Source organism: Serinus canaria, chromosome 4 (genome assembly GCF_022539315.1).
Source record: "Serinus canaria isolate serCan28SL12 chromosome 4, serCan2020, whole genome shotgun sequence".
Classification (NCBI taxonomy): Eukaryota; Metazoa; Chordata; class Aves; order Passeriformes; family Fringillidae; genus Serinus; species Serinus canaria.
Window position 1 is genome coordinate 30,307,820 of NC_066317.1, and position 14,102 is coordinate 30,321,921.

The following is a 14,102-nucleotide window of genomic DNA, read 5'->3' on the forward strand; positions in this document are numbered from 1 at the left end:
GAGAAACTTGGAAGGAGTTGATGCAATCCCAAGAAGACATTTGTTGAGCAAAGACATAGACCTCACTGCATGTGAGAAAGAACCTGGTATTGTGGAAATATGGACGAGAAACATATGGGTAGGGAATGCTGGGAGAATGAAACATATTAATTTTGATTTAGTTTCATTGCTTTCAACATGTGGGCTGGGTATCCCTGGGGATTAGTGAGCAACTTCAACCAGATCCAAGGAAGTTAACTTAGACATGCCAGTCAACCATCAATGAGCTTCAGTGTGCCATACAAAGGTCCTCGTTTTCCCTGGAAACGTTCAGTGGGCTCCCAAGTCATAAAACCATGAAAAGCCACTGCTCTAGAAGGTACATCTGGTTTCAGGGCTTTAACCTGCTTCATGGCAGCTCCCCAGCTGCCCAGTGACAGAACAAACACGGAGCATTTCAGCTGCATTTTCCCTGCTGCAGCTTGAATCCCCCAGTGGCAGCACAGCCCGGTGGGTAGGGAAGGTGAGTGTGCGCTGGTTAAAGCGGGGCAAGCACTCGGCTGGTTCCAGCTCCAGCTTCCCCAGCCAAGCTTTTGCTTTTAAACCACAATCTGTATCCTGTGCATGAGCATAACAAACCTCTGAGAAAGTTTTGAGGTTTCTGATATTTTTATGTCCTCTTGCAAGTGCAGTCATATATTAAATACATCTCACATAAATCTAAATTTGTAAATAGCAGAGTCCATTTCAAGGGTACAGACTGTCCTACCTCTGATGATAGCAAAGGCTCATATTTTAAAAAACATGCACACAAATGCACTCCACAAAATATGCCAAACTATATTTAATGTGAAAATTATTACCTCATAAACATTTTCTACTAAAGCTTTTTCTGGATTTTTTTTTCAGTAAATCTAATCTTTATAATGATTCCCAGTTCCCTAGTTAGACAGCAGGCAATAAATTCTTGTGTTGCATGTTTGTGCAAGACTGACTTGCACATTTATTATCTCCATTTAAAGGACCACTATTTTTTCCACTTAATTAAAAATGAATGCTATGAATATGCTCATTAACTGTGTTCAAAATCCATTACTGCCATGTACCACAGTTTTAAATCTTTGTTGAACTTATGATACTAATTACTTTATCATTATCTTTTTCCCCCAAACACAAACTAATTCCTTTAACAGATCCACCAGTGTTTCTACTTTATGATCAAGTATACAACTTATTACAAAGGCAATGTGTACATTAATTGTACTAAGGCCTCAGGGCTCAACACATTCATCAAATTTATTTGGAGCACTGAACTTTTTTTTCTTTTCAAGATCAGCTTTTGAAATTTCTAAAGATAACTTTTTTATTTTTCAGTGAAGAATATGAAATAATTATCAACCTTTCTGATTTTTAAAGAGTGAAATAAGCTAATATTTACATTTATTGACTTAGGTTTAAGATTTTGAGGGGAGTCAGGGGGCTTAGTGCCTCTACCTAACTTGCAGTACTTTTTATTGCACTCTTTGGTCTTCTGGTACACCTGAAGTAAAAGAGAAACTCAAATTCCACAGTTTAAATCCTAGACCCTTAAAATAAAAGCTAATTAATTCCATTAGTAGAGAGGTAAACGTGAGGGAAATAAGTATCCTGAAAACCAAATAAAATTCAGCTTGGATAATGACATTTTTAGCCAATAACATTATTCCTGTCAGTTATCCAGGCTAAATGTGCCGCAAGAGTCTGCCAAAAAGCCTTCTGTGAGACTAAAATTCCTCTCATCACACATCTGGACTGATGTCTGCACTTTCTGTAAGAATAACAAAACAAAGCTGTTCAGATGCTTTAGCATTCACATTATTGTGCTACGTCATTTTGCAGCTGATGTCACAGGGCTAAGGAGCAGCAGGGACAATAGCACAGCCATGGAAAATTATTTCCCCATCAAGAGAAGCTTGTATTGAAACAGAAGAGAACTAGGATAAATAACTAAGAACTGAGATGCCATTTTACAACTGGGAAGGAGTAGGAAAATGTTCAAATGCATGTTGAACTTACCAATGCAGAAACTTTTTCTTTGCAGAGTGCAAAGGAGCAATCACAAGTCTCTTTGAAAATAACTAAAGAAATGCTCTGGTGCTGTACCTGTCATGTTTTTAAAATATTACTAAGTAAAATTTATGCCAAAAAGGCAGTCCAATCTCCTTTCTGGGGACTAAAGATGCTCCAGCCTTTAGGCATGATGCTGCAATGCCTTCTGTTATACCTGTTGCTGAAGATCTACTCCCCTCCCCTAAGGCCTGGGAACATGGATTGAATCAACAACCTGAGCAAAGACAATTTACTGGAAAGGAGCAAGGAAGAAACATAAGCAGCTCAAAGCTTCAACAGCTTTCAACCCAGGAAATGTATTTTCCAAGAGTATATGTTTTCCTCTCCTTTCTTGATGTTTTTCTGTGGCTTATACTGTCATTTCCTAAACATATTCTGAAAGGCTGTTTATCTTGGCTTGAGGTTTTTTGACCTTTCTATGGCTTCTCTCTGCCTCCAGAATTCCACAAATATATCAAAAAAAGTAGGAAGCAAAAATCCACCAGGTAAAACCATTTGTCATATCAGTGGTGTTGGACCTTTCCATCTGTATAGAGGTGCATGCTAGACAAAACCCTAGAAAGCCCATTAACCCAGTTTGTGACAGGTGAAATTTATTTTTCCTTCCCCTTTTGATAAAAACAAATTTCTTTTTCTTTAGTTAAGAAACAAGAAGTTGTTAACAATCCTTATTTAATTTTTTTAGAGCATTTTGTGGGGCAATGTAATATTCTATTCCAGCTTGTTTTAAAGCACATAGAATTCTGTGGTTTTCCTGGCTGGCATAGCACACCCACCTGCAGACCCAAAACATCCAAGGTCCTCTGGCAGCTTACCAGAAAAACAGTTGTAAAATAGCCCTGAAATGGTTTAGACAGCTTCAGTTTTGGAAACACTGGAAATTACTAAAAACCGTCATCATGAAAACATAACTGATATTTTACCAATAAGAATTTTAACACCATCATTCTAAAGAGAACTTCACTTCCCTCTTTCACCTCTATTTGAAATAACTTTAATTTCTGCTATTGCAATATTTATATTTCCTATGAAACAAAAGTCTTGGTTTCTATCACTTGACATAACTGTGCTTTTGTCCAGACAGAGTGTGAGGTACTGGTGATACCTTACAGTCTTCACTTCTTAGATCACTTTCAAATCACATCTGTAAGTAATAATATTGCTCTTTGTAAAATAAACATATTTGCCTATAGAGGAAACCAAGGCCAAACGTTTAGCTCAACAACATCTTTTCCAAAGCTTGGCAGATTCACGTTTATCTGAGTGGAAAAGGGAACACTGAAGCCTGACAGAGGCACCCAAATCCATGGTATCAAATAGCAGCCTTGTTTTTTCCCTGCAGGCCAATATACAGCTAAGATGTGGGATAAGACAAGAGAAATGCAGAGTTTATCATAAAGTGCAGAGGGAAAATAGGAGGACCTCAAGAAGGAAGAAAAGGACAGAGTGGGATGCTAGATTATAGAAAAAAATTTATTCCAGGTAAGCAACAAGCCTACAGACATAGTAATACAGTTGTAAAAAGAAAAGCATACTCCATCATTCCTTCAACAGGTGGAGAATTTTCTTTTTTTAATACCAATGCCACCCTCTCACTGAGACAAAATTAAGTTTCACTCAAAAAGGCACAGACCCAAAAGATACATCACGTGAGATTAAAACCAAACGATACAAAATTTAAGTCATCAGTAATGAGGAAATTGTAGGTATTTGTGCACTACTTTTCAGATTATGTATCATGAAATTTTAACTCAGGTATTATTTTTTACTTTACAATGTGACCAGGTCAGGCAGCACAACCACCTATCACTCAAGCCTGCAAGCTTCAGAGGAGCTAATTAATTCCACTGCCTTTCAAATGCATTAATTTACACCATACTCTTCTGCATTTGCTGCCAGACAGAAATATCTATATTAATGTCAAACTGGCCTGTTCAGTCCAGTCCCCCATTCAGCACAGATACAAGATTCCTGGAATTGAAAACCACTAGCAGTGCACATCAGTAAAAGTTACCCATGAATAATGTCACTTGCCAGATAGGCAGCAGAGACAAGAACTCAGAAAGCAGATTTCCTGCAGGGACAGAAGGGAGGCTGCACCTTGACTTAAATGCTGGCTCTGTGACAGCACCAGAAAACTCCAGGGAAAAAGCTCAGTAAAGATTATTCTGCTCAGCATCACCAGAAATATTTAACTGGGGCTGCCTCAAGAGACACTAAAGTCAGGATACTGGGGCAAAACATTTTTCCAAAACTAGCCAATACAAAATGTTAATTATGTTAAATATTCCCCCTGGATTTTGTTTTTCCAATATGAATTTCCAAACAAAGTTACCCAGAGTCATTTGACTACAGCTCCTGAGGCTCCCAACATGGGTGATTTACCCCTAAGACTCACCCTCTTTAGGAGGACTTGGCAGTGTCTTCTCCTGCAAGAGGAAACTCCTTTGGCTATCATTAGAGATCATCCAACAATTGAGAAAAGGTTCTATGATTTCTGTCATGAAATCATCATGCTTGATGTTTTAACACATAAACAGAGAAAAGATGATGGAACACCAGTGATTTGATGAGAAATAAATTTCCATAGTAGTTTCTGTATTTGTTGATTTTTTACACACTGTGTCATAACAGTCACTGGAAAGAAACAACAAATCCAGATATAATCCAAATAAATAACTGATGAGGTCAGTTTTTGTACTCAGAAAATGATCTTTAATTATATGCAAACATCACTTCTAGCAGTAGACATCACTTCCAGCCAACAAATGAGCATAAAACCCCCAAGTATCCTGGCATGTCTACATGTTCCATGAAATAAAGATACTCAAGGTATAAACAGAGAACATTTCTAACTGCCATTCCCCAAATATGGATTGTAGTTTCTCTGCCAGCCTACTTTGAATACATCTATTTTAGAATACGCAGTACTGCACATTAGGAACAGCCTTATGGAAACACAGATTCATTCACAAATGTTACATGGTTGCCATGGTTCTCCCTGTTTAATCTTTTCTCACACTGATTAATAACAGCCTGAGGCTTCTAACACAACCACACAGCTCTCTCTGTATTTCTACCTTGTTATTTAGAATACATGAAAAAAAATAAAAAATTAATCCTTAGATTTCAATTTTGCAAGCCACTTTGATCATAAATATACACTTAACCACAATACAAGTGGAAAGGAAAAACAAGACAGAGTTAAAACCCCCAAATTCTACTCTTCAAACATCCAAATCCTTTTTATTAAAAGGATGCACTGATTGTTTGATTTGGAGAAATTACCTGCTGCATTACCACACTCCAGTCTAAGAGAAAACATATTTCCCATTTTCTGTGGATCAGTGCCATGTGAAGGTGAGAAATACACATTTTGCAAAGCAGCTTTTGTTCCTTGGTGAATGCATTTTGGCACTGCATGCAAATATAAGAAGCTCAAAGAGTGAAAAGTGTCTCTTCCTCAAACCCCATTTATATCAAAAGTTCCCTTCAGTGCCAATTAATAAACTGTGTATTGCTGAAAACATTTCCCTGATGACTAGGAAGTTGGCACACAACTGTATCTAGCAAATAAATCCTCATGACTGATATTTAGGTGCAGTGATAAACACTTATGTTTCTCAACCATAGGCACATGAATATCCCATAGCCTCTGAAAGTGACATCTGCCTTCTGGGGACAAAGGGACAAGAATGAGAAATTGCAAACTAGATAGGTTGGTAAATGTACTTCAAGCTCTGAAACAAAACCAATTCTAGCTTGTTCAAACAGCAAGCTTTCAACTATTTAAGCACATATTAAACTACTGATGCAGATTAAGCACATAAACAAGTAATTTCAGGAATGCAGAAGCACAGATTTCAGCCTCTGCTACAAACTAATTTACACCCATACAACTTCTATTCATACAGCTTTTCAAGCACTTGAATAAGTACCTTATAGAAAGAGACAGTATAATCCTGCAGGTCAGAACTGGAGGTAAGGAAAGAAGATGGTTTCCCAAACTCTTTCTTTTAAAACACTAATTGTCAAATTTCTTAGAAGCTACTTATACTTATCTTCATTGCATTACAAAATGACAGTATTCCCAATGCCAGTTAGAAATATGTTTAGCTTTTTTAAATACAGATTAAATTTGCTCCAAAAATGGCCATTTTTGAGTATAACTGATATACAAACAAAAAAAGTGCATGACATTTCATACCATCACTATTACTATATATCAAAGAAGAATTTGGGAAAAAGGTTAAGCTTGGAAAAAATGTACACACACAAATAAGCTTGCAAATGATGCTCCAGTCAATGTACTTACTTTGGCCTTTATCTTTAAATACAAAGAATTAGGTTCTGTGTAGATGAAGATTCCAAGGATTTCCAACACTCACAGTTAATATGCTACACTTACTTTTTTCCTATCTGACTACAGATTATCCTGTAGTCTTATAAAATACAGTAAATAAAAAAGATTTTCCACAAAATTAGAAGTTACTTGGAAAGGTTATTTTCCACGGACTAAAAATGGGTAACATTTACAAGAAACCCTTTCCTGTACCATTTCACCTCCAACTGTCTACTTTGTGCTGTTCACTGGACCTCCTTAGTATTCTGCACCAGTTATGAACTAAATAATAACACACACAACAAAAAATGGTAATTGGAGAAAGTATTTTAGTGTTTTGTACAGCAGTACTTCTATTATTGGCTTGGTGTTCTGCTGTTACAATAAAACATTGTGTGGAAATGAACACCAAAGTTCAGGGTCCTGCTGCACTGGACACTACACTCCCCAAAGCATTTTGCCTTCATAAAGATGCAGCTGCTGTCTCTCCTCACAGAGTGAATCACATTAATAAGTATCCTGCACTGTACAGCACTTCACATTCCAGATTTTGGAGAACTAAATACTTTATCAATTTTTTTCCCAGGACTCCTCTGTAAAGTCTGGTATATTTTATCTTGGGAATTACAGCAATCATAATAAATCACATGTTCCTACTGTACAGATCAACATTTTGTAGGAGAAAAAAAAACTCCTATGGACCTCAGAGTTCATATTTGCAGCCAAGGCTGTAAAGCACTATTTCTAAGCCACTGCAATATTTCTTCTTCTACTCACACTGTTCACAATGGTCAATGCATCTGTTCCAGCTTCTGTGAATCCACCAACACATATTACACCATTGTTTTGCAAGCAGCATTAGAAATATTTATTCTAGTATCCCAAAGAGTAATTTCTTCTTTATGCACTCTCCAAGATATTCCAGGATATAAATCCTGGAATGCAGCAATGTCTCCAGTCAATGATGTGCAAACTACTGGCTAAGCAATATTCAAAAGTATAGTTTCTGATGAAAAAAAAGCATAAGGAGCATAAGGGGCATTTTTATCAATGCCAAGATTTTGCCAGGGCAGTGCAGGCTGCTTCCCTTCCCCTCAAGCAGCCTCTGATATTAGAACACCAATACATGCCTGGGTAAGTTCCTCACATTCCCTTTCCCTCCTCCTGCCTACTTCAGGGGAGGCTGGGGCTCTACCTAAGCTCATTTAAATGAAAACACCTTTGTTTTCTTTAGCTCACAGTAACATGTGGCCTCTTGGCAGCTACACCTGCACACAGGATTTACCACTCCAGGACAGAGCAGTTGTCACAAAGTCTGATATTCTGCTTTGGGACAGGCTAGCAATTGCTACTCAAACAGAAGGTGAAAAAACCCTGTAATGTAACAGACCAGTCTGCATGAGCCAGAAAAGAAATGTATTCCCAATCCTAGCAGGAGATCACTTTTCACCTGAGGAGTGTAAGAAGTTTCCTCTCACTTCAGTTTTACCAGTTAGAAATTAATTGATGGTCATAAAATTATGCAAATCTATTTTCAGTCCAGCCACAGTATATGAATCAAAGGCTGGCCTGAAGAGATATGTCTTAATAATTGGTGCTACAGTGCTGGTCTCTCTCTTCCCATGCTACTTTCAGAAAATGAGATGATCTGGTAATTTTACCTTATAAAACTCCTATGATGCTCCCACATGACCACCCAATAGTTTTTACAATAATGCATCTTTCTTTCTGCAGTTTCTGATGCACATGCATCTTCTCAGATGTCCTGATGATCAGATTGATGCAAATTGCATTACAACCTACTTCTACTTTATCCTAATGGAGCAGCATTGAGTGCAAGACTGGATTGTAACTAACTTCTCTGGCTGAAAATATTTGCTGGTAATGCTGTCTGACTACAGTTGCATGTGAGAAACATCCTCTGTTAAAATGTCCATGATACACTTAAAGAAGCAAGGACAGCATTTAGGAAGAGTGCAGGTGGAGAAAGGTAAAAGGAAAAGCTGCACAACAGGTGAAGAAACACACTATCCATCTAGGAACAGAACAGTTGGAGTGTCTGTTATTCCTGTTTAATCCTGCTTTTGTACCTGATGGTAAAGCAAACATTTTAACTGTACTCAGACTTTCAGCAATCAGAAAACATCAGGAAGGGACTGTATGCTATGCTTAAACTGACATATATAGACAGTACATGGGGTAACTTTAGATTATTTTGCTGGTCCTGACTGCAGCTTGCAGAGTCTAAACTGTCATCAGGGGCTAAACTGAGTCTCACCAGAAACTACAGGTGGCTACAGGGTCTGTCTGTGTCCCTAAGCTCAGGTGGTGCTGGCTCACAGTATGTTTTTCTGCCCCTGAAAGCAGAGATTTACTTCAATATTTTAATAAGTGGTAGAACAGGAGAACTCCATCAACAACAACTGCTGCCAGAACACCTTAGAAAGAAGCAAGACCCATCAGGTCCACATTCACATTCAAAGAAAATAACTTCAGTCACCATTAGAAACACTGCCAACATAAAACAATTTTAGAAGCAATAAATTAGGATTAGGACTGTTTACAAAAATATTTTGATAGTGGGGACACAGTTGACTTTATTCAAACAGCTTTCTTGAGATTGAGAGGACCAGGAAGAAATTTTAAGAAGACTAATTTTTTTTTTTTAAGTTAATGACTGTAGTGTCTGGTGTGAAAAAGGAGTAAGGGATTATGATAACTGCCCACTTATCAGCAATCATTCTCCTACACACTCATTCAGGCTGTGAAAACAGGCATCAAATTATTTCCAAAATAATATCTATTACAGTGTCCTCTAGCAACAGTGGATACTAAAAATAAATGCTGCATTTACAGAAATTGAGGGAAAAGTGGGTGGGCGAGAATGCAGTCTCCAGGTTTGTGCAGTGCCCTTCTGATCACATCACCTGTGCTCTGCTGTCCTCCCATTCCACCCAGAGAAGCATCTCCTTCCCTTTTCCTTTCTTATGTTTCATTCTGATTTGCTTAGAGAATACAGTTTGCAGCTTTAAGCCCTTTCTGTACAATAGAAGAGTTTACTCTTCTTGAAGCCTCGGAAATATGTGTTACAGAGAAGCCTCAGTTACAATCACACTGAGCTTTGCTTTCCTGATTTGTTTTTATCATCTTTTATTGCCTGTGATATCTGCTTTGTCACACTCATAAATCTCTTATCATGAGATTGGTATTAACAGGTTCTAATAAAGCAGTAGAGAACCCAAAAGAAAGGATGTACTCCTGGATACAGTACACACCTCTGCCACACTGGGAACAGTGGACAGCAGCTAAACCAAAAGGATTGCACCAGCTGAAAGAAGAGTTAATGTTTGAATTACATGGAATGTTTTTTTCTGGAATCATGCAATATCCAAAAGGAAGATATTTCTTAAATAAAAACCCAAATAAACCAAATGACCAAAACCCAACAACAAAACAACAAAAAAAAATCCCACTATAGTTTTGATCAGTAAGATCAGAATAGAGAAGGAACATATCTAGATATTTATTTTTATGCAAAGAATCCACTCATTTTTTCTTTAAAATACTAAGAAAGCAGGAAGCATAAGTTTTTGGATTCTTCATTAGAATTCTATTCATTAAATTGAAATAATATTGTTACATTGCAACTCACATGAGAGAAATAACTTTTGTAGAATAAAACTCTTTTCTTTATATATAAAAGAAGAAATTTTAGATAATCAGAGGACTCTGCTCCTAAAATCAATATAAATTCTTACAAATTTTGATCCCCATCCTCCACTCTTATCCATTTAGCACCCAAACTTCTCTTGCACTGGCACTGCTTTTTAGTTGTCTTGAAAATGGATCAAACAATTAAAAATCAAAACCATACAAAACCACTCCACAAACATCAGAAGAAATCAGCCTATTGACACAAGTTTTATGTAATTTTCTACACCCTGTTCCTAAATGCCACCTTTCTGCCACTGATAAAATATCAATGATGCTACAAAGGATTTCAGATTAAATTAGGTACTTCATACTAATTCTCTGCCGTCAGTATTTCAATTAAACCAAGGCACTTGAAGGCTAGGACTCATCCCAACCATTTAAATTATATGTTCCCCTTTCAGACTTTAAATAAAAATGATTAATTAGTTATTTATGTGTTGGGGAAAAAAATTAAATATTTTGTATTGAGGAATGAGAGTTCATATGCTTTTTATAACCCTGTATATTAATGAATCATTCCTTTCCAAATGGATCTGAGTCACAGAACAGAACTATAATAAATTTTAACTCAGGTTTTTTTGCAGAAGTTACAGCCAATTATGAGACACTTGAGTATGACTGATAAGCAGAGTCACCTAAACAGAGCCCAGCCCATCCATGTGTCAAATCTCACAGAATTACAGAATATTCTGAGTTTGAAGAGACCCACAAAGACCATTGAGTCCAACTCCTGGCCCTGCACAGGGCACCCCAAGAGTCACACCGTGTGCCCAAGAGCATTGTCCAAACCCTCCTTGAGCTCTTTCAGGCTGGTGCTGTGACCACTTCCCTGGGAAGCTGTTCCAGTGCCTGATCACCCTCTGGATGAGGAACCTCTTCCTAACACCCAACCTAAACCTCCCCTGACACAGCTTCAGGCCATTCCCTTGGGTCCCATGGTTGGTCACCACAGAGAGAGATCAGTGTCTGCAACTCTTCTGCTCAGGAGGAAGTTGTGACTGCAATGAGGTCTCCTCTCCTCCAGGCTGAACAGACCAAGTGACCTCAGCTGCTCCTCACACAGCTTCTCCTCCAGAGCCTTCCCCATCCTTGTGGCCCTCCTCTGGACACTCACTAACAGCTTCAGGGTTTGTTTTTTTTTTAATTTTTATATTGTGGCACCCAAAACTGCACACAATGTTCAAGGTGAGGCTGCCCCAGAGCAGAGCAGAGCGGGACAATCCCCTCCCTTGCCCAGCTGGTGATGCTCTGCCTGATGCCCCCCAGGACACACTTTGCCCTGCTGGCTGCCAGAGCACTGCTGACTCATATTCAACTTGCCAGTGACCAAGATCCCCAGCTCCCTTTCCATGGCACTGCTCTCCAGCCTCTCATTCCCCAGTCTGTCTGTACATCCAGAGCTGCCCCACCTCAGGTGCAGAATCCAGCACTTGCCCAAGTTGAACATCATATCACTGGAGATTGCCTCATAAAAAACCAGGTGGTTAAAATTGAACAGACTGAAATTCTAAGGCAACAGCTGTAAGAAAAGAGTTTTAAGGATTAGTCTTCCCTATAACTTTCATCTCTGCTTTCAGGATTCTGTGGGAATTCTCAATGTTTTGAGGGTTCAACTGGGAACAGTTTGAAGCCTTAAAATTTTTGGGGACTCTTTTCTGAATTCTCAAATAGAGGTGGCAGCAGCAACCACTTCATCTTCAGAAACATTTGAGGAAGCAGTAAAAATCCCAGCAGCCCAGCTACTTAGCAACATGGGTCACCAGGAATATTGTCTGCACCAATTCCACTTTAAATACAGAGTTCACTTAAAGCTTCTTATCCAGTTATTCAAAGCCAACTTGAACTTTGTACTTACTCAGGAGATAACTTTACCCTCTGTAACCATAGTCAGTGAGAAGAATTTAACACTGATAGTAAAGCCAGCCCATCAATTGTGTCCAGAAACAATTTTCTTGGGATCTAGACCTTGATAAGGAACTTGTTGCCCTCAAAAGCCCCAGAAGTAATACTTTATGTGAAGAGTTCTTTTCTCTCACAAATCTATGCTTCATATTGGTGTAGTCTTCACACATTTACCAACATTGACTCTACAATGCACCAAGGTAAAACAAGAAAAGCAAACTTTTTTTTCCCCTAGGGGGCTGGATGTGGGATGGAATCCCTTCTGAAGAGAAGAAAATGATGCTGACATTATCCTTTCATGCATGCACTCTCTTGATGCTGCAAGATGCTTCCATACAAAGGAGAAGAACAGAAGCAAAATTCCTGTTGTCTTTTTTACTGAAGCATTAGAGAGTCACTGTTACACATCCATATTTTACTCCACATATTAGACTTCGTAACAATGACAAGAAACAAAGTTCCACATGGTGCAAGTAACTCATTGAGTCCTATATTACACAGAAAGGTCTCTTTGGAAAACTGCATTAAAAATGTTTAGTTTTTGTGTTTACTGTAAATTATCGCTGTCTAGCATTCATTTAGCAAATTATGCAAAATAGAAAAAAGACTGCTAAGCAAACATTTTCCTTCTTCACAGCCACAGATGAAAGACAGTCTGTATGTTTCCTCTTTAATACACCTTTTTCAGTGTTGTCAGACTAAGTCAAATCTTCTAATTCTAATCTAATCTATCATCTAATTTAATTTTTATAAACAATTTTCTAACAATGCACTCATTAGGAACACATATGACTGGTGAAGCAGTCTGGATTACAGCTTCTACCACAGAATCTTGATGTTCCATGAATGGAAGGCAATAGCTCAGTCACAACAGATCTGCAGTGAAGGAAAGTAGCCTAAGGAGACACGGAAAGGGGAGGTAGTGAATTTAATGCATGTGGCACTGAATAATAAAGCATCATCCTAAAAATCCTCAGAGGAAAAATATTCCCAGGATTAAAAAAATAAGTATTGAATTTGACAGGAAGAGGAAAACCAAGTCACATAGATTTTATCCTATGTTAGCACTGATGGCTGCCTCCAGCTTAACTAATTTTCTTCAGGAAAAAGTTCCACAAATTACACATATCAAGCAGACAAGCCTTCAAATCTCCTTCAAAACATTATAGGTTAATGCTTTACTTAAACATGTAAATCAACAGACTCACATCTGCAGCTGCTAAAAGCCTCCCTCCCCCCTAAACAAAAAAACCTATATCTGATACTTTAAATTATTAGAGGGCTAAACAGAGTTGGAAATCAGTGTAACCATCCTAAAAGATGTTGCTAAAATGGCATTTATTATTCTACTATCAGTTAGTTCCTCAGCCTTTTACTCATGTATTTTATCCTTATCACCTTATCTACAGTAATTGCACTTTGGATTAGTGACACATTTCTGTGTTTTATTATATATAATAAAATTCAGAGTGTAATCATCAGATGATTAGAAAGAACAGCTGCAACCACTACTCAGATGAACAACTAGAGCCACTTCATGCACAGGGAGAGAGCAAGTTTGATACGTGCTCCTGATGGAAGAAAGATTCTTTCCTCTTCCTTTCCTATTTTTGCCTTGCACTGTAATGCTCCAACCAACTCACAGCATCAGACTTCCCTTCAAGGTCAAGTGTAATATCTATGCTCTTGCTGGAAGAAAGCTAAATCTTCCTGTCACAGAGGAGTTAATCATAAAGCTGTTATCACTTCATGTTCTTATTGACAGAAAGTAACAAATCTGAACAACAAGCAACAGCTGAGCAAAAGTCAGTTTTTGTTCAAGAAGAGTTATGGCAGCTCCCTGGCAATAGGAGCTGTCTGGCACAGGAGTCTAATGGCTTTATGATTAAAACAGGATTGAGGGGCTAGCATCATGAAAATAATGACCTGTCATATCAACTGCCTTATCACCAGCAGAAGAACTGCATTTTCATTTCATCAGAAAGGGCAGGCGCACGCAATCCAAATTCACAATGCCTCTGCTAGAAATTCACTGCCACTTTTATCATGTGAACAG

General features: G+C 38.1%; 1 protein-coding gene across 1 annotated transcript in view; it reads right to left on the reverse strand.

Annotated features, from left to right (window-relative positions):
* The window catches only part of PDGFC (platelet derived growth factor C), a 121,145-nt gene that overhangs the window by 34,198 nt on the left and 72,845 nt on the right, over nt 1–14,102 (reverse strand). The gene's annotated exons all lie outside the window — the stretch shown is intronic.